The 21,243-nt window shown below is 35.2% G+C and overlaps 1 protein-coding gene across 4 annotated transcripts in view; it reads left to right on the top strand.

The window, feature by feature from the left end:
• The window catches only part of TAOK3 (TAO kinase 3), a 181,222-nt gene that overhangs the window by 12,683 nt on the left and 147,296 nt on the right, over nucleotides 1-21,243 (top strand). The window contains exon 1 of one of the 4 annotated variants that reach the window (XM_081539726.1): nucleotides 411-609. The exons of the other annotated variants lie outside the window; for them this stretch is intronic. The gene's annotated coding sequence lies outside the window, so the exon portion shown is untranslated. Of the gene's footprint in view, nucleotides 1-410; nucleotides 610-21,243 lie in introns of those variants that run through there. 4 annotated transcript variants of the gene reach the window in all.

Here is a 21,243-nt window from a genome sequence, read left to right as displayed (position 1 = left end):
CCAGACAGTGTATGAATGACCATAGGGACTTTGTTTTGTTCACTACTATATTCCTAGTGCCTGGCATAGAGCTTTGCACAGAGAAAGCAATTAATACATATTTGTTGAATAAAGTCACAAACATTCTTTAATAACAGTGCATCTTAGAAAAATCATGAACGCCTACTAAAATAAATTTTCTCCAGCCGTTTTGAATTAGGTAATCATCAGTGCACAATCAATCTAGTTTGGGAGGCTCTTGGTATTAGCCCGGGGTAGTTCTGCCCTAATAGTTCCCAGCGTTGACTGTGCCAACCTGAAATCTCCCTTAGCGGCTCACTTACCAGAGGAGGGCAGATCGGCGACAGCCACAGGCACTCGCACCTGTGGAACCAATGGGCGTCGTGACAGGAAGTACTCGAGCTTGCGGCGCCGCAGTCATGGGCAGCGCCCGGGTCACGCCGCTTCATCTGCAGTTCCTTATTCGGATTGTACAAGGTTTTGTGGAGTTGGGTTTTTTTGCTTGTTTGTATATGTATATATATATATAAGTTTAAAAGAGAACTAACTTTAAATTTGAAAATTGAACTGTGAATGGTGACTGGCATCGTCTTCATTATCAAGGAATTGGTGAGTTGTCTTTTCCTTTCTTTTCCTTCTAACGTTTTTTTTCCTTCTGATGTTGTGTACCCTGAAACCTCACTCCGGCACACAGAGGGTGCGTAAATGTACAATAACTAAAACTTAAGCTGATATTATCAACAATAACAACCAGGTCTGATATTTATATGATACCATAACGGTAGGCATTGGTAGGATTTCGTAGATTTTACCTTAAGGTTCGTTTAGCTTGAGCTGGTTTTCCTCTGTTGTGAGGACAGGAGGAAAAGAATCAGGAAAAGTTTTCAGAAAGTTCTTTCCAAAATGTCAAAATGTAAAGCTATATAAAATGCTGTTGAGTTAACTGTCTGACCAGGAAGTACTCTCTTAAAGCCTCATTTATAAAACTGTGTCTATAATAACTTCCTTTCTCGGGATGAAGGTGCTGATAGCATGGTCTTGTTCTTACAATTTAAGTGGAATTCAGTTTTATCTTTCCTAAGTGAATAAGAGGCAGCCTTTTAAAGAAAGCCATCTCTGGGGCAATCTTACTGATTGCTGTAGCTAAGTAAAGAATTTTTAGTCTTTAGTATGTTGAATGGGGAATGTAGGACATGCTTTTGAGAATATCTACTTAGAGTAAGCTTGGTGTTTTGTTTTAAATGTAATGTTTTATTATAAATATAGTTTTTGTCTAAACATAGCTAAACTCTGTTGAGTTTCATGTGAATATTTATGGCCTTAACTCAAAAGTCCAGCTGAGAGTAATCAACCTAAAAAGTCACTGGATTCATATACTCTATTTATTTTAATTTGTAGTATGATATTCTACAAATAACTATTAGTGAGGATTATTTTCAAAGTGTTTTATTTTTTCCTTCTCCTGGATAAGTAAGGTAAATACTAAGCTGCAAATAAAACATCAAAATCTTGTCAGAAGAGTTTTTTAAACACAAATTTTAAATATACTGAAGGCCATTTTTATTGGATGCAGTTTTTGGTAATGAATAATATTATTACTATAAGACAACAGTTCAAAATTAGGCTACTTAAAATGGCACACTGTTTATCCTGGAGATCTTAAAAAAATAAGGCCACTTCCCATTTTTCTTCTTTCACAGAAAGGGATAAAAGAGAAAGCAGAGCAGGTATTTTTTTTTATGTAATATCAGATTTAGAGACAGAAAAGTCAGAAGATTTGATCACATTTACTTTGTTTTGTAATTTTTTTTCTTTAGTAGTAAGGATAGTTTACTTATTAAATTATAAAAATAAAATATCTTAGGCATGAGGTAATAATTTAAGGGACTACTCTAGTCCATGAGGTGAAATTAGATGAAGTAGGCAAGTGGATAATTTTTTAGTATCTCATACTTTGTATGTCATGCACAATATTTTATAATCCAGGAAAGCTACCTTAACAGCTTTCCCCACATTTACTAGTCTCTTGGAACATGGTTTAAATGAAATGTGTATAACTCTGACTTCTAAACTCCTGGTATTTTATGTAAAGGCTTTATCTGTAAAGTCTTATGATGGTACATAGGATTGTTGTTGTTCTGTCGCTAAGTCATTTCCAACTCTTTGGGACCCTGTCGACTGAAGGCATGCCAAGCTTCCCTGTCCTTCACTGTCTCCCAGAGTTTGCTCACATCCATGTCCATTGAGTCAGTGATGCCATCCAACCATCTCATCCTCTGCTGCCCTCTTCTCCTTTTGCCTATAGTCTTTGCCAGCATCAGGGTCTTTTCCAATGAGTCAGATGCATAGGATACATTTTCATTCAAGAAGCATTGCAGTGGATATTGCTGATTTGGGGACACTATTCTTTCTAACATATAAAAAGGAAATCAAAAACTTCAAATAATTTTTGAAATATGATCATATAGCGTTTTTTTTCTTAATATTTATGAATGTTAAAAACCTAAAAGAGCAAATTAGGTAAATTTCAGTGTTCACTGATAAGGAGAACTTTTGTGATTGTCTGAGCATTCTTTTAGCAGTCCAAAAGTATCCCAGTCAGAGGTTGCATGGGGGTGGGGCAGAGGAAGTTGCTGGGGCTTCACAGTAGTGACTGATTGTTGCAGATTGTACGGCTGCCTGCCCAGACACCAGTCATTGGAGGGATAAGTGGTAGTTACTAATTGCATCCTACTAATTTGTACATGTTTATTTAAGCAGTTATAACTGTTTGCTAGTTTCACACACAGGTAGCAAGTTTTAAACTTCTGAATTACTTGACATGTGCTTAATCTTCTTGAGTTTACCACAGTCATATCTGTTATCTTCAGTCAGCAGAGATCGCACTGACTCTTTTGTGAAAGACCATGTGTTAGCAGGAAAAAAAAAGAGAGGGGTGAGGGGAAACAGAACTTGAAACTTGAACTGCTTTACCCTCTAGTGAAGAGTATTGCAGAGTTAAAACATAAAGTTTTAGACAATTTATATAAAATCGTATTTAGACAATTTATATAAAACCTATTAAAAATAATCATCTCTTGTGAAGGAGTTTGCAGTTCTCAGTTGTTCTAGTTCAGCCTGAAATTGAGATTCTTAGTGTTGCAACATAAAAGGAAGCTTTGTGGAGGAAATATGACATCTCTGCCCAGATGTATAAGGAGGAGAGTTATTTTTTAAGATGTTTTCTTATGAGTATATATATTGTACTGAGAAGTAGCTTTAAAAAGCTAGTTTCTATTTCAGGGTCATTGGTAGGAGTTACATAGGTTGCTCAGGTCACTGGAATTCTATTAAGAAAATATTTTTTTAAAGCATTTTGATGTCACCAATCAGCCTAATTCACCTTGACCTGGCCTATCTAAGTAACATTTTTTTTAATGTGAATCAAATTATGATGTTGAGATCCTGTCAATACCATGAAATAGTCATGTAATATGTGTCCTCCTACAAGAGGAGACAGTTCACTCCCATTTCATAGCAGTGTCTCACTCTCCTCCAGGAATAGTGTAAGGAAAGGTTAGAGATGAGTCCGGAAATCTCTCCATTTGTATCTTTGATGCTCCTCCCAAACCCTTTGACTCTGTGAATAGCACGCCACCCTTCCTTATCTCTCACTTTTGGTTTCACTCACATATATGTAGGATTGGCAGTGTATTCTATCGATTCACAAAAGCATATCAGATGAACACGTCTGCCACTTACTAGGTCACTAGGTTTGTGACCTTGTATAATTCCCTGAACTCCCAAAGCCTCAGTTTCTTCACTGGTGAAATGGGCATATTCATAGTACCTACCTTGCAAGATTGCTATGAGGATTAAACGAGGTTGTGTATTAAAGCACAAGTTTGGTTACACATTGTAAAGGAAGATTTCAGTGAATGATAGCAGATAGGGTTATTTTTGCTGTTTGGGAACGTTTTGAGTCTTATTCACAGCTCTACCAGAAAGTGATCATGAGAGGAGATATGAAACAGTGCGTGCAACTGTGTACAGATAGCAGGGTCAGTGTTGCAGTAATAGAAGAACCTGAAAAAAATGTGGAGCACGTGAATGAAATCTGTAAATCTTCTTTATGCCATTTCTATATTTACTACTATTCTAAGGAGAGTGGAAGCAGGGAAGAGTTGACTGTAGACTTAAATATTTAGTAAAAAAAAAAAATATGAACCTGCTAAATTTGGCTTTAGTAACGTTTTTCTCCTTGTTTTTCACTTTTGAGAATTTCTTCCTAATTTGATAGCACAACTCAGGAAAGCAACATGGCAAAGTGCTGATTTCTTAATTCATTTTCTCACGAGAGTTTGTTGTTTTTTTTCGGACTGGCTCACTACCAGATTAAAGTCAGGACTATGTTTTGAGATTTTAGATCAGCTGGGGGAAAAAAAAAACAGGTTGGGTTTTCAAGGGATGTGTTAGTTTTTTTGGTTTTTGTTTTAGGCGGAGGGGGACTAGAACCAGACTGTAAAGAATACACACTTGAATGCAAAGAATGTTTTTCTCTTTTCACCATGTTATTCTCTGGGAGCTTATATCCTGTGACAGGTTAATTAACTTTGTATTGAAAAATGTATTGAAAACAAATGAATTTTTACCTAAACAGATTTTCATGGGGCTGCGTCAGCAAAACAGTTCTGAAATTAGGGAGCACCTTCAGTAAATTTACTAAACAAAATGTTGGAACTACTGATAGAGTACTTGAAAAACCTTTAGGCCTTGTGGAAGTATTTCTAGTGTTTGAGATGTCCAGGTTTTAATCTGTGGTCCGACTCCTTTACCTGATAGCCAGTCCCTCGGTTAGTCTGTGCCTTGTCCTTGGTTTTCTGGTACCCCTCGCAATTTTACAGGCTCAAGGCTCCTCTCATTGCCACTAAGAAACACTCTGTGTGCACCTATCCCACTCAGACCCTTATCACCTCATTCCTGGATTACCACAATTGCCTGCTATGTGTAAGGTTAGGCTCTATAAAGGTATGCTGAAATTAATTACACATGATCCTGCTCTTAGGAAACTATCAGAATTCTATTAGGGAAGACAAACTATATATTCAGAAGCTGAAACATAAGAATACTTGTTACTTCAGTTGAATATCTTGCTTTCATTCTCAGTCTCCTGTTGTTTGAAATAGTAAATGCCTTCCTTTGTATTGATGCCAGAGAGCATTTACGACCCCCCAAATGAAAACTTTTTTTCCCCTTTATATTTTTCCAATTTTTTTGAGATATAATTGACATATAACAGTGTATTAGTCTAAAGTATACACTGTAATGATTTGATATATGTATATATTGTGAGGTGACTACCATTGTAAATTTAGTTAACATCAAGGGATGTAATGTAACATGATAAATATAATCGACGTTGCTATATGTTGTATATGATAGTTTCTAAGAGATTAAATCCTAAAGAGTTCTCATTATATGCATGCAAACACACACACACACACACACACACACGCACACTATCACTTTACAGTTACAATTTTTTTCCATTGGGAGAGAGATTTTAAGATTTACTCTTTTAGCAACTTTCAAGTATACAGTACAGTATTGTTAACTGTAATCATCATGCTGCACATGACATCTCCAGAACTTATGTATCTTTTAATTATAAGTTTTTACCTTTTGACCACCTTCACCCATTTCCCCCACCTCTGGAAACCACCAATCTGTTCCTTGTATGCGTGAATTATTATTTTTTTTTTAGATTCCATGCATAAATGAGATCATGTAGTATTTATTTTTCTCTGTCTGACTTATCTCACTTACCATAGTGTCCTCAAGGTCCATCCATGTTGTTACAAGTGGCAAGATTTATTTATTTTTATGGATGAATAAAATTGTATTTTATACTTTCCTTTGAATATATACCCAGAAGTAGAATGGCTGGATTATTTGGTAGTTCTGTCTTTAACTTTTTAAAATTTATTTATTTATTTGGCTCCTCCGGGTCTTAGTTGCAGAACGGTGGGATCTTCGTTTCAGCATTCGATCTCTTAGTTGTGGCATGTTGTATCTTTAATTGTGGCATACAGGATTCTTAGTTGTGGCATGTGGCATCTAGTTCCTTGACCAGGGATTGAACCTGGGCCCCCTGCACTGGGAGCCTGGAGTCCCAGCAATTGGGACAGGGAAGTCCCTGTCTTTAAATTTTTGAGGAACCTCTACATTGTTTTTCACAGTGGCTGCATCAGTTTACAGTCCTACTTTTTATAAAAAATATGTCCCTTCCTTTGTATTAATGCCAAAGAACAGATAGGACACTGAAATGAGAACTTTCAAAATACAAATGAGAACTTTCAAAGTACAAAATGTTTAAATATGTAAAGTACAGGTATTTGGAAATATCTTGTCAATGCTTTGGATTTTGTGTTGGTGCTTGGTTGTAAATACAGCCAATAATAACACTCTTTGTTCATTTGTTTATTCAGTAAATATTTACTGAGTATCTATTTGTGTCAGACCTTGTGCTAGTGCTGAATAGGATTATGTCTTTTCTTTAACTGATGAGTGAAAAGTTAAGCTATTTGGCTAATGCAGTGCTAGAGAGCTCCATATGATGCTATTTAACACATAGGAAACATACTGAATCATCCCCTATCCTGATTATCTGAAGTAGTGTGAGCAAAATATCTTTTTTATTCCTGGTTATGCTTCAGACTTGTTAAGTTAGACCAGTTATTTAAACCTATTACTCCACAAAATGGAAATAATAATAACAACTACTGATTATTGCTTGCTTGCTAGGTACCAGATACTGCAATATGTGCCTTATATGTCAAATATCTCAATGAATCCTATAACTCCTTTACTAAGTAGGTCTCTCTCTCACACACACACATGCACACAGACACATACTTCATAGTACACTTATGGTCAGAGAAGTTAGGTCTTTGCTCAAGGTCAGTGGAAGAACCTGGACTGAAACTCAGTTCTGTGCCTCTGGTCATAACCATCATTCTATGCTACCTTTCAGCATGAAGATTAGAATTAAATAAGTTTGTAACATGCTGTACTACTAGTGGCCACAGGATAACTGCTACAAGTCCAGGATGCCGTTCATATTTGACAATAAAGGCTGGTTAGATAATGTGCCAGTGATAAAAGTTGAAGTTATGGACTATTCAATACAGCTTATGATTTTAAAAAATCATTTTAAGTATACAAAATGACAATAAGGTTTTTCAGTTTATATGAAAGGCTTTATATGAAAGTTTTTTCAGTTTATATGAAAGGCTTTATAGTTTACATAATGATTTCACATTATTTCATGAGTCTCACAGCTTTGTGAGGCATTAATTATTCTCACTTTATAGATGAGGCTGTTGAGGCTTAGAGATGTTAGGTAATGTCCTTAAGATCACACAGCTGGTTAGTGGCAGAAATAACTTAAACCTAGATTTGCTGACTCAAAGGTCAGACTTCTTTTCAATTATACCACAAATCCAAATCAAATTATTCAGGAGACCGAACTCACAACTATTTTTTCTTTTTTTTAGTTAAGGTAAAATTCACATAAAATTCATCATTTTAAAGTGTACAATTCAGGGTTTTAGTATATTCACAATATTGTGCAACCATCCCCACTGTCTAAATCCCAGAACATTTTCATCACCCAAAAAGAAACCCTGTACCTGTCAGCAGTTACTCTCAATTACCTCCATTCCCTGGCAACCACAGAGACTTCCCTGGTGGCTCAGACAGTAAAGCATCTGCCTACAATGTGGGAGATCTTGGTTTGATCCCTGGGCCGGGAAGATCCTCTGGAGAAGGAAATGGCAACCCACTCCAGTACTCTTGCCTGGAAAATCCCATGGACGGAGGGGCACGGTAGGCTACAGTCCACAGGGTCCCAAAGAGTCGGACACGACTGAGCGACTTCACTTCACTTCACTTCACTTCCTGGCAACCACTAACTTACCTTCTGTCTCTGTGGGTTTACCAGTTCTAGATATTTCGTATGAATGGAATCATACAGTATATGGCCTTTTGGGTCTGGCTTCTCCAGCATAATGTTTTCAGGGGTCATCCATGTTGCATATTATCAGTACTTATTCCTTTTTATGGCTTAATTCTATTCCATTGTGTGGGCGTTCCACATTTTGTTTATTCATTCTTCAGTTGATGGACATTTGAGTTGTTTCCACTTTTTGGCTTTGTGAATAATGTTGCTATGAACATTCATGTACAAATTTTTGTGTGAACTTATGTTTTCGATTCTCTTGGGTGTAGGCCTAGGAGTAGAGTTGCTTATTTTTGTAAAATAATTCCAATTAAAGCATTTTAAGTCCTTTATTAAATACCAGCCCCACAAGACACACATACACACACACCATTGTTTATTTAGCTTATTTGTTTCCCAGATCTTTTCTTCAGAAATAAGGCAGAAGCAAACTTTAGCTCAGATCCTGGAGTGGTCTCTCATTCTAAATGAATATAATCTGCACTGCCTACTACATTCAAGACACTGTGGAGGACAAATAAGTAAATGAGATTCCTACTGCTGGTCATATTCAATTAATGAAATTAAGAAATGTCCATGTCCTTTCAAAGCAAGACAGAATGACATCAGTGCTACAAAAAGTTGTTAAGTACTTTCTACACATGACGAATGAAGAGATTACTTCTGTACCAGGGAGATGGGGGTAATTTGGAGATAGAATTTGAGCTGAGTTTAAATACTTAGTAACTTCTTCAGCAGATGTGGTAGGATATAATCAACGTATTTTTTAACCCAGTTCAGACATTGTGAATAAAGTATAGAATACTTAGGGATATAGTATTCTGTCCCTCAGATCAAAGGCCCTCGAATCACATACCAAGAGGTTTGAATTTTAAATACTAGATGTTGGAGAGCCGTTTACAGTGTTTGATTAGAGATTGATGCAATCAGAGCCTTTGAACAGACTACCCCACCAAGAGTTCCTAGAATGCCTTAACAGAAGAAAGAGATTGGGAATGAGAACTTGGACTGGGAATGAGGTTCTGGAATTAGGACAGCCTCTAGGGAAAGAAGAAAATCAGTCTGTAAAGAGATTCATTGAGGGCATCCACAGCTTGGGGGAGAGAGCTGAAAGCATATCAGATAAATAAGAGAAAGTGTAGAGAGGAGAGAAGAGGCCCAGTACAGATGCTGTGTTAAGAGGTAAGAGGAAGACAAATCAGCAGAGATGGTTGGAAAGAAACCACTAGAGCAAAGTGCCATATATACCAAGAAACGAGAGCCTTGAAGGGAGATGCTGCATGGAAGGATCCACCTGAGAAGGATACTGTTGGGTTTGGAGATGAGGAGATTAGGAGCTGGTGAGTTTGTTAGCCCCAGGGCGTCTTCCTGTCAGGGCAAGTTCCCTCCTCTCCCCTCAATAAATGATACCTTGAGCATATTGTAGGCCAAAAAGAGTATATGAAAAGCAATTAAAGACTTAAGACAATGGAGAAAAGTGAATTAATGAAATGAGAAGGTAGTAGCCTACAAAATTATGAGGCCGTTTTCTTGGGTGATGCTGGGAAGAGATAGTTTAACCTGAAAAAGGAAGCCTGAAGGGTGAAGAGAAATTTTAAATTAAAATGGAGAAAAACTGAGGAAGCAAGTGTACATTGAATGGCCTCAATGTAGAATTTTTAGTATTAATGCTTATTAGTAGTGGTAGGTCGACTAGTTAAAATTAGAAAATGCCTTGAATTATTATATAGAAAGATTGAATTCTGAATTTCTATCCTATATTAATGTTTTTTGAGCATACCTTTGCTTGTGTATTGAGCATGCCTTTGCCTGTGATTTTAAATAGATTTTTGTTCCCAAAGCATAGTTACATGATATAATAGAATATATAGACTACCAGTTAGGCCTGTAGAGTCCATTTTTCTGATAATTATTCAAACTGCATATTTGAAGTGCTAGTAATAGTTGGAACCCAAATAAGGTATTTTGTTTAAAGGTTTGATCATAATCTTTGGTTTGAATTCTTTTTATATAAATGTTTTATTTTCTCTGAAAGATACCTGAAACCAGTATTATTGTATGTTTCATAGACTAGAAATTTGTTACTTCCATTCTGTAGTGTAGCAGGTACTGTGGAAACATTTTAATCTGCATAATTATTTATTAATATTTAGTCAAATAATAAATATTTATTTACTTAATAACTAAATTAATATTTAGTTACATATATTTTCTTGAATATTTAATAAATAATGATTTAGTAAGGTAATGATTATTACTTAACTAAATTTAGTGAATTTAGTTAAATAATAATGATGAATTTATATCACTCTGAAATTATAAATTCCCTGTTATGTTATAAAATCAGTTCCTTATTACTCCTGAATTTCAGAGTTCACATCAAGAAGACTTGTTGGTAAATGTGTAGATATGGAAACTAAGATCTCCTTTATTCTCAACTTTTTCTCCTTTTCCACATAAAATGATGGGAAATCTTTGACCCAGTATAGCTTTTCTTATATATATTTTAACAACTAAGTTATATATGCTTTTTATTTTAATAAATAGAAAACCCAGATGGATAATTAGAAGAAAATAAGTTATCTTCTATACCCAAATATTTTTTACATATTTAACCTTTCAGACTTTTTTCAGTTATTTAAAAATAGTAATTTGGAAGATTATACTGTATGTATTATTTTAAGGCTGCTTTAAAAAACAAAGGCTTTAACAGTGTATCTCTATACCATATTAACAAATGCTCATCTTTCTGTGTCTAAATATAGTTCTTCTACCTCATTATCAAGCCATCCTTATTAGATGGATATTCACAGTGGGTTATTTCTTTTTAGTTTTTATTCTTCGAATTGTTCTGGATAGTTCCTCAGTTATTCTATCTCCAGTAAAACTCTAGGTTTTTTTCCAATCATAGGAGATTCTACAGCAGATAGATAAGAAATTACTTTCCAAAATATGATTTACTTTTTTTTTTCGGATAGGAAGAGTGAATAGCATTATCATACTATATGTCTCAACCAAGCCTACTGTTGTTTAAGAATGTTTCCCATTTTCTCCATCCAGAAACATGAGCTAGTAGTGTTCTGACAGTTCTACCAGCCAACAAGGGCTTCAAGGGATACATACTTATCTCCCTAAACACATGGCTCTTTCCTTGGCCTTCATCTGTTCCAGAGGAACTCTAGCTCCCCTTCTTCCCTTAGACTGTCACCAGCCTTCCTTCCTCTCATATTCCTGCCTATTCTGGATGTTTCGTTCAAGTTTTACATTTAAACCTCTTGGTTATGGGTCCTTTAGGATCATCATTAAGAGGGGAGAGAATCTGGATTTATTCAAAAGAACCAATTACTATAATGCTTTGATTAATGATTATATCTTGTCCATTATTGTAAAGGCTATATTTCATCCTGCTCAATTTAATCTATTCTCTTTGTATTATTTTAAACTTTTTTCATGATCTGACCCTGAAAAACAGATGTCTTCATTCTCATCTTAAAATTTTACTTCAAATTTATATCACGATAGTAAATCTGAATAGTTTAGAAGCTCCTTCCAAAAAGTAGATATGATTCAGTAGGCCTCGTTGCTTTTTTTTTTAATTAATAATTAATTTATTTGGCTGCTGTTGGTCTTAGTTGCAGCATGTAGGATCTAGCTTGCTGACCAGGAATCGAACCCAGGGCCCTTGCATTGGGAGTGTGGAGTCTTAGCCACTGGACCACTAGGGAAGTCCTTGGTTTTTAACATTGTATTTAACGACTGGGTGTTTGAGTAGACTAAGCTTAAAAAAATTTAAGTGATCCTAAACTGGATTTGTTCTTCTTAGAAGAACAAATTGAATTCTAACTATTTCTGACAAGGTGAAGGGGTGCATGGGTATTAACAGCAGGAAAAAGTTAAGTAGAGGACATATGATTCATTGAATTAAAAACTGAAGTATAAATACAGCATGGGGCCCCAGACTAAAAAAGCATGACAGAAAGAGAACTAGTGTTAAGTATGGGACAGTAAATTATTGTTATCGTTTTAAAGACCATAAAACTATTCATAATATTATTAAGATGTTATTAACTGATCATGACTTACTTTACAGTTAAGAAGGAGCCTTATTAATACATTTATTTTTGACTAAGCTTTCTCCATCATTTCCAATAGGCATTAGGAGAGTAGGAAAAGAGAAGAGAGGGAAAGAAAGAGAGGGAGAGACGTATGCAAGTGATAAAAACAAAAACAAGCAAAACAAACAGGACTGTGGGATCAGAAAGTTCTAATTGCCACATATCTTTCATGTCATTGAACATATTGAAAAGTGATAGTGCTGATAGCACATTTCTTAGATATTTCCATCATTGTCAAAATGTGAATAGGTATTGTTAATGTGAACACTGCTTCTCCCTTGTGAGGCAGGTAAGATGGATGGTTAGGTTAGAACATGGTATTCCATCTGTTCTGTACATTAACAGAGATTTATACCTGTACTTTTATATAATAACTGAACAGTTCGACTCTATAATTGCCTTACCGCAATCTAGTGAATTATATTTGCTTTGATACCTCCATTTACTTTGTTTTAAAAGAATCAAGAACTTGAATTTTTGTATTTGGTAAGTCAGAAAGAAAATTTTGGAATGTACACAGGATAAAGTGCAACTAGTGCATGAGGGACTCGGGGAGATAATGAGTGACATCAATATCAACAATAAAACTAAACAGGATTAGAAGTCAGTTCATTGTCAACATTCTAAATTTTCAAAGTCCATGCAGGGCTTTTCTTTTTATGTTGTAGAACTTGGAACAGTTTAAATCCTGGGAATTTTTACAAGATGCTCTGAGTTTAAAAGAAAACATTAAATTTCAAATTTTTCCATCTCCAAATTACTTTCTTTAAGCACTTCTTTTAAAACCAAATGTATCGATGGTTGAATTTGGTATCATTCTGGCACTTGGTATTTTATAGTTTGCTAATGCACCTAATGCAGTTCTCTACGCATATCAAACACTAAGTGTTGTTAATTATTTTACTGGGCATTCTAAGCCCCAGGCTTAATGTAAAGTGTCACATATATGGAGTGCACAGAGACTCCTGAATTTTCCATAACAAACTTTTGCTTTTAATTTACTCCATAGTGAACTGCTCTCTAGAATTTACTAATGGATATGGAAGAGACCATAGTATACTTTTTTTAAACCTAGGAATTACTGTTAAAATTTGATATGCAAACTCAGATGACCTAGTAATTTCTAATTATAGTATCACAGAAACATCAAGTATTTTATGTTACATTTTAAATTTACTGATAGTATACAAGTTTATAACTTTTGTTGTAATATCATCTGATTAAAGAGTCTTTGGCATTTACTATGTTGATTTCTATAGGCTTCTGTGAAATATGAGATGCTAACCTTTATTATTTCAAATCTCGATTTAAATATGTTTCTTACTCATGTAACGAGATCTTTTCAACATGAAGAAAATATTAACTTTACCTAGCTTTATAAAAGGATAAAATCCGAAGTCATTACATGTTGTGCTAATAAAACTTTTACTGATTATGTTTGTTAGCACTGTCAACAAATTAAAATATAGTCTGTAGTTGTCAGCAGATTGATTTCTCATGCTAGCTTTATCGCTGGAAACACAATATTATAATAATATTGAAGCTGCCTGCTGTCTGAGATGAGGAAGCCACAATCCCTCCAAACTCTGAAATCCTATTATTTCAAGTTAATTTCAAATGAAGGAGGAAGTATTTGGCCAAAGTAAAACAGGGAAAATGTTAAAACACTCAAGTGAAAGATTACAAGTTTTCCTAGTATGATTTAGTGACTCCCTTATTAAAAATCTTATTAAGACCATTATTATAGGCAGTTTTGTACTTAAAACTGACCGAAAAAGGAAGTGTTTTTAAAACAGGCAAAAATGAAATCAAACCTCCCCCCACCACCACTTTTTTTTAAGTTTTTTTTAGTTTGACCTAGTACCCATATATTTGTAGCACACGTATCAACATTGTCCTTCTAGGGTGACTTAATCTGGTTATTCACTCATCTTATGAGATTTAATTATTTAAATTCATTAAAATTTCTAAAATCCATTTCTAAAGCATATTGAATTATTGACATTAAAATGAAATTTTGACAGATCAATTAACCACAATATGTGGACCTAAACTTTGTCTCATATAGAAGACAGTAGAGCAGAAAAAAAAATTATGAAGCAATCTGGGAACTTCGAAAGCTTGGCCTTATTTTTGATGACATTGGAGTTGATTGTTAAATTTTAGTTATACTGACGGTATACTTACTATGTTTTTAAAAGTAGTTCTTTTAGAGAATCAGTTTGAACTGTTTAGGGATGAAATGGTATATCTGGGTTATGTTTCAAAATAATGGGGCGTGGACAGTGAGTTGATAATTTAAAGCTGGGCCTCAGGTGGTTCATTATACCATTCTGTCAACTTTTCATTACATGTGACTTTTTCTATAATAAAAAAATAAAAAATAACCTTTAATACGCATCTGTGACGCTTTATATATAAAACTATTTAAAATCTCTTTATTCCTTGTAAAATGAAAGAAAAGTATTACCTACAATAAATTGCACACCTCACCATTCTTTTCTCTTTCCATAATCCATGTTCCTCTCTTTGCTATTAGAAAAGAACTGTTAAAATTGTCACACAGTGGAAAAAGAATGCAAGGTATATAAAGTCATCTCATTGTACCCTGAAGGAATTATATTTAACCCCTTTGCTCTTTCCTTTCCAACCTGGCAGAGAGTTTTCTTTTTTGCGGGCTGAGAAGCGGGGTGGGGTGGTTCAGCCATGTTATCATCACATTAAAAAGATACCATTCAATTGTATTGACGTTTTATCATAAACAAGTACTACATGTATATACACACAGAAATCTGTGGAAAGTACTTATAGTTATTCTCTTTAATTCAGATTTATAATTAAGTCTCTCTGAAGATCAATATTTTATTTACTGAAGCTATAACTTGCTATTAAAATAGTCATTTTTGAGGTCAAAATATTAATAACATGCAAAATTTTGTTAAATATAAAAATAATTTATTATTTCAAAGTTTTAAAAATTGGTAAAAGGGAAATTTCAAAATAGAAACTAAAACAGCATGCTTCTGTTGGAAGAATCTACAGAAAAGACCAATTCAATAAATGTCTTTACTTCACAGCCTTGTGATATGATTCATTATCAACGTTGAAAGATAACAATGTTATAACCCATTCAGGTCAGCAATTACAAATACTTGCATGAATGCAGGACTTCTGGGAATTGAGTTTTCTGGGAAACTGGTAATGAAGAATTGAGAATTTTCATTCATTTCAAGCACTTGTCTTGGTTTCTCACCTTCTCTCTCTCTCCTTCTCCCTCCTGTGCATCTCCCTCACTGCCATCAGAGTCAACTTTCTAAAAAATAAATCTGGTCATCATTCACTGGCTTCAAAAACTAGTATCAACACATTGCTCATATGAAAGCACTAATTTCCTTAGTGTCAAATCCACAATTCTAGCTTCACCCACTGCCTTCCTCAGTAGAGAACTGTAAACTCCAGTACGAGGAACTCTGCTGGCCCCAGGAAATCCTGTGCTTTTCTTATACCACTGAGCTTTTCAATGCCCCATTGCCTCTGCTTGGAATGGTTTTTCTCCTCTTCCCCATCTCATCTTATAAAACTGTGCTGAAAGATAACATCTTTGAAGTTTTCCCTCAGACAATGCTAGTTATTCCCTCCTCTGCTTTCATAAGCACTTTTCAGCATATCACTATTGTTTATATTGTATTCTAACCATTTGATGGTGTTTACCACCTTTTCTATTGTTTCATTCATTTAATTATTCATTCATCAGGTGAATAGTTATATTCTGTTTTGACTGTTTTGACACTGAAGATACAGTGGTAATTAAAACAATCTCTGCCCTCTGCTAGTGGAGGCACATGTTTTTTAAAAAATTACAGCGAAAATATTTATATGATTACAATTGTGACCTCATTGAAGGTGGGGTCTCAATCCCTCTATAGATTGCCCACCCTTCTTTCTCCCTCAGTTCAGTCCAGTCACTCAGTCGTGTCTGACTCTTTGCGACTCCATGAACCATAACACGCCAGGCCTCCCTGTCCATCACCAACTCCCGGAGTCCACCCAAACCCATCTCCATTGAGTCGGTGATGCCATCCAGCCATCTCATCCTCTGTCGTCCCCTTCTCCGCCTGCCCTCATTCTTTCCCAGCATCAGGGTCTTTTCCAATGAGTCAGCTCTTCACATCAGGTGGCCAAAGTATTGGAGTTTCAGCTTTAGCTTCATTCCTTCCAATGAATATTCAGGACTGATTTCCTTTAGAATGAACTGGTTGGATCTCCTTGCTGTCCAAGGGACTCTAGAGAGTCTTTTCCAATACCACAGGTCAAAACCATCAATTCTTCTGCGCTCAGGTTTCTTTATAGTCCAACTCTCACATCCATACATGACCACTGGAAAAATCACAGCCTTGACTAGACGGACCTTTGTTGACAAAGTAATGTCTCTGCTTTTTAATATGCTGTCTAGGTTGCTCATAACTTTCCTTCCAAGGAGTAAGCGTCTTTTAATTTCATGGCTGCAATCACCATCTGCAGTGATTTTGGAGCCCCCAAAAATAAAGTCAGCCACTGTTTCCACTGTTCCCCATCTGTTTGCCATGAAGTGATGGGACCAGATGCCATGATCTTAGTTTTCTGAACGTTGAGCTTTAAGCCAAGTTTTTCACTCTTCTCTTTCACTTTCATCAAGAGGCTCTTTAGTTCATCTTCACTTTCTGCCATAAGGGTGGTGTCATCTGCATATCTGAGGTTATCGATATTTCTCCCGGCAATCTTGATTCCAGCTTGTGCTTCCTCCAGCCCAGTGTTTCTCATGATGTACTCTGTATATAAGTTAAATAAGCAGGGTGACAATATACAGCCTTGACATACTCCTTTTCCTGTTTGGAACCAGTCTGTTGTTCCATGTGCAGTTCTAACTGTTGCTTCCTGACCTGCATACAGGTTTCTCAAGAGGCAGGTCAGGTGGTCTGGTATTCCCATCTCTTTCAGAATTTTCCAGTTTATTGTGACCCACACAGTCAAAGGCTTTGGCATAGTCAATAAAGCAGAAATAGATGTTTTTCTGGAACTCTCTTGCTTTTTCGATGATCCAGCAGATGTTGGCAATTTGATCTCTGGTTCCTCTGCCTTTTCTAAAACCAGCTTGGACATCTGGAAGTTCACGGTGCACATATTGCTGAAGCCTGGCTCGGAGAATTTTGAGCATTACTTTACTAGCATGTGAGATGAGTGCAATTGTGCGCTAGTTTGAGCATTCTTTGGCATTGCCTTTCTTTGGGATTGGAATGAAAACTGACCTTTTCCAGTCCTGTGGCCACTGCTGAGTTTTCCAAATTTGCTGACATATTGAATGCAGCACTTTCACAGCATCATCTTTGAGGATTTGAAATAGCTCAATTGGAATTCCATCACCTCTACTAGCTTTGTTCGTACTGATGCTTCCTAAGGCCCACTTGACTTCACATTCCAGGATGTCTGGCTCTAGGTGAGTGATCACACCATTGTGATTATCTGGGTCGTGAAGATTTTTTTTGTACAGTTCTTCTGTGTATTCTTTTCACCTCTTCTTACTATCTTCTGCTTCTGTTAGGTCCATACCATTTCTGTCCTTTATTGAGCCCATCTTTGCATGAAATGTTCCCTTGGTATCTCTAATTTTCTTGAACAGATCTCTAGTCTTTCCCATTCTATTGTTTTCCTCTATTTCTTTGCATTGATCACTGAGGAAGGCTTTCTTATCTCTTCTTTGTATTCTTTGGAACTCTGCACTCAAATGGGTATATCTTTCCTTTTCTCCTTTTCTTTTTGCTTCGCTTCTTTTCACAGCTATTTGTAAGGCCTCCTCAGACAACCATTTTGCTTTTTTGCATTTCTTTTTCTTGGGGATGGTCTTGATTCCTGTCTCCTGTACAATGTCACGAACCTTCTTCCATAGTTCATCAGGCACTCTGTCTATCAGATATATTCCCTTAAATCTACTTCTCACTTCCACTGTATAGTCGTAAGGGCTTTGATTCAGGTCATACCTGAATGGTCTAGAGTTTTTCTCCACTTTCTTCCCTACTTTCTTTCTCCCTACTTCCAGGCCATTGGCACTTAAACTAATGCCTCACATATATGAGGAACTCAATAAATGTTTTAGAAAGTCAGAAATGAATATATAACTATACATGAGCTACATGAAACTTTTAAGCTTTATTTTGAGATTTTATAGATTCACACACGATTGTAAGAAATAATACAGAGATACTTCATATACCCTTTTACTTAGTTTTCCTTAATGATAGCATCTTAAAAAGACTATAATACAATAGCACAACTACGATATTGATATTATTCAGATGTCTCCCAGTTTTCCTGCCCCTCCTCTCTGTGAGAGAGTGTTTGTGTGTGTATTTAGACCTATGCAATTACTCACATGTGTGGGTTGCATGTCTGTCACCACAGTTGAGATGAAAAATAATTTCGTCAGCACACCTGCTCACACCCCCTTCTCCCCAGTATCTATCCTTAACCCGTGGCAGCCACTCATCTGCTCTACATTTCTATAATTTTGTCATTTCAAGAAAGTTAAAAAATAGGATCATACAGTTTATAACTTTTGAAGATTAGCCTTTATTTCCTTTAAACTCAGAATCTGGGGATTTTTCCAAGATATTTCATGTATCAATAGTTCATTCCTTTTTATTGCTAAGTAGTATTCCATGGTATGGATATACTACAACTTTAATCATTTATCCATTGAAGGACATCTGCGTTGTTTTCCAGTTTTCGACTGTTACAAATAAAGGCTGCTATGAACGTTTGTGTATAGGTTTTTATGTGAACATAAATTTCCATTACTCTGGGATAAATGCCCAAAAATGTAATTGCTGGGTCATGAGGTAATTGCATGTTTAGTGTTATAAGAAAGTGCCACACTGTTTCCCAGAGAGCTGTACCATTTTATATATAGCAGAGCAGTATAGCAGAGATCCAGTTTCTCTATATCCATACCAGCCTTTGGTTATGTCACTATTTTTTATTTTAGCCATGTTGATAGGTTTGTAGTAATAGCTCATTGTGGTTTTCATTTGCATTTCCCTAATGGCTAATGAGGTTGAACATCTTTTCATGTACTTATTTTCTATTTGTATATCTTCTTCAGTGAAATTACTGTTTGTCTTTGCCTATTTTCTAATGAGATTTTTTGGCTTGTTTTTGCTTTTGTTACTGTAGAGTTTTGAGAGTTCTTGATATTTTTTACCTACTAGTCAGGTATGTGGTTTGCAAATATTTCTTCTCAGTCTATATCTTGTCTTTTCATACTTTTAAGAGTTTTGCAGAGCAGAGGTTTTAAGTTTTGATTTACTACAGTTTATCAATTCTTCCTTTTATGGATCATGCTTTTGGTGTCAAGTCTCAGAACTCTTTGCTTTTGACTAGATCCTGTAGATTTTCCCTGGTACTTTTCTCATAAACATTTTATGGTTTTATGTTTACATTTAAATTCATAATCTATTTGAGTTAATTTTTGTATAAGGTATGAGGTTTAGGTCAAGGTTTATTTTTAGCCTATGGATCTTCAGTTACTCCAGCACCATTTGTTTAAAGGGTGTCCTTCCTCCACTGAACTACTTTGGCAGTTTGTCAAAAATCAGTTGGGTCTATTTGTGAGTCTGTTTCTAGGTGTTCCATTCTGCTCGATTGATCTTTGTGTCTCTCTCTCCACCCGTACCAAACTATCTTGATTATGGTAGCTATATTCTAAGCAATATTACAATTTGGATGATTCCTGATATTTATTTTTCAAGATTGTTTAGCTATTCTAGCTCTTTTGCATTTCCATATAAATTTATGAGTTTTACTATGTCCGCAAAAAACCTTGCTGAAATTTTATATTAAAACTATTAATCAGCATGGAGAAAATTGGCAACTTTTCAAAATTGAGTTTTCTAATTCTTGAACATGGTATATCTCTTCATTTACTTAAATCTGTGATTTCTTTCATCAGCAGTTTGTAACTATCAGCATGCAGATTATGTATATGTTCTTTTAATTTATACCTAAGTATTTAATATTCTGAGGAGTGATTATAAATTACACTTTTTAATGTTAGTATCTGCATGCATGTTTATTGTTAGTATGTAGAAATGATATTGATTTTTATGGGCCTCTCTCATATCTTTGTGACCTTGCTCAACTCACTTATTAGTTCTCATTTTTAATAGATTCCTTGTGATTTTCTGTGTAGACGATTATATTTCTGCAAGTAGGGACCATTTATTTCTCAATCTTTATGTGTTTTTCTTGCCTGATTGTCCTGGCTAGAAATCTTCAGTACAGTGCTGAATAGAAGTGACAAGAGAGGACATCCTTATCTTGTTCCTGATCTTATGGAAAAACCATCATCATTCACCATTAAGTATGGTATTTGCTTTCATTTGTTTGTTTTTTGGTCGATGCTCTTTATCAAGTTGAAGTAGTTCACTGTTCCTAACTTGCTAAGAATTTTTATCATAAATGAATGTTGGATTGTGTTATTTTTTTCCTGCATCGATTGGTATGATTATATGACTTTTCTTCTTTAGCCTGTTGATAAGGTAGATTACATTCAAATATGGAACCACCCTTGCATACCTTAAATAAATCTTTCTTGGTTATGGTGTATAATTCTTTTTATACATTGTTAGACTCAATTTGCTAACATTTTGTTGAGGATTTTTATGTATTACTTTTTTTTTTTATTTTACTGATCCTTTTTCAAAGAATCAGCTTTAGATAGGTTTAAATTTCATTGATTTTGCTTGTCCCCCCCCCCCCGCCTTTTCAATTTCATAGATTTCTGCTCTTATTTTACGATATCTTCCCTTCTGCTTACTTTGGGTTTATGTTGCTAATCTTTTTCTAGATTCTTAAGTTCTTTAGAAACTTGGATTATTGATTTGAGACCTTTCCTTTTTCTTAATATAAGCATTTAGTACTACAGATTTCCCTCTAAGCACTGCTTTAATTGCATCCCACATTTTGATGTCCCATATTTTAATTTTCATTCGGATCTGTGTATTTTTTATTTCCTTGAAACTAGTTTTTTAACTCATGCAGTGTTCAGAAATGTTTAATTTTTAATCTTAAAGATTTCCTTGTTCTGTTATTGATTTC

The sequence above is a fragment of the Giraffa tippelskirchi genome, chromosome 11, assembly GCF_054371585.1.
Source record: "Giraffa tippelskirchi isolate mGirTip1 chromosome 11, T2T-mGirTip1v1.2.pri, whole genome shotgun sequence".
Classification (NCBI taxonomy): domain Eukaryota; kingdom Metazoa; phylum Chordata; class Mammalia; order Artiodactyla; family Giraffidae; genus Giraffa; species Giraffa tippelskirchi.
This window is presented reverse-complemented; position numbering and strand designations above follow the sequence as displayed.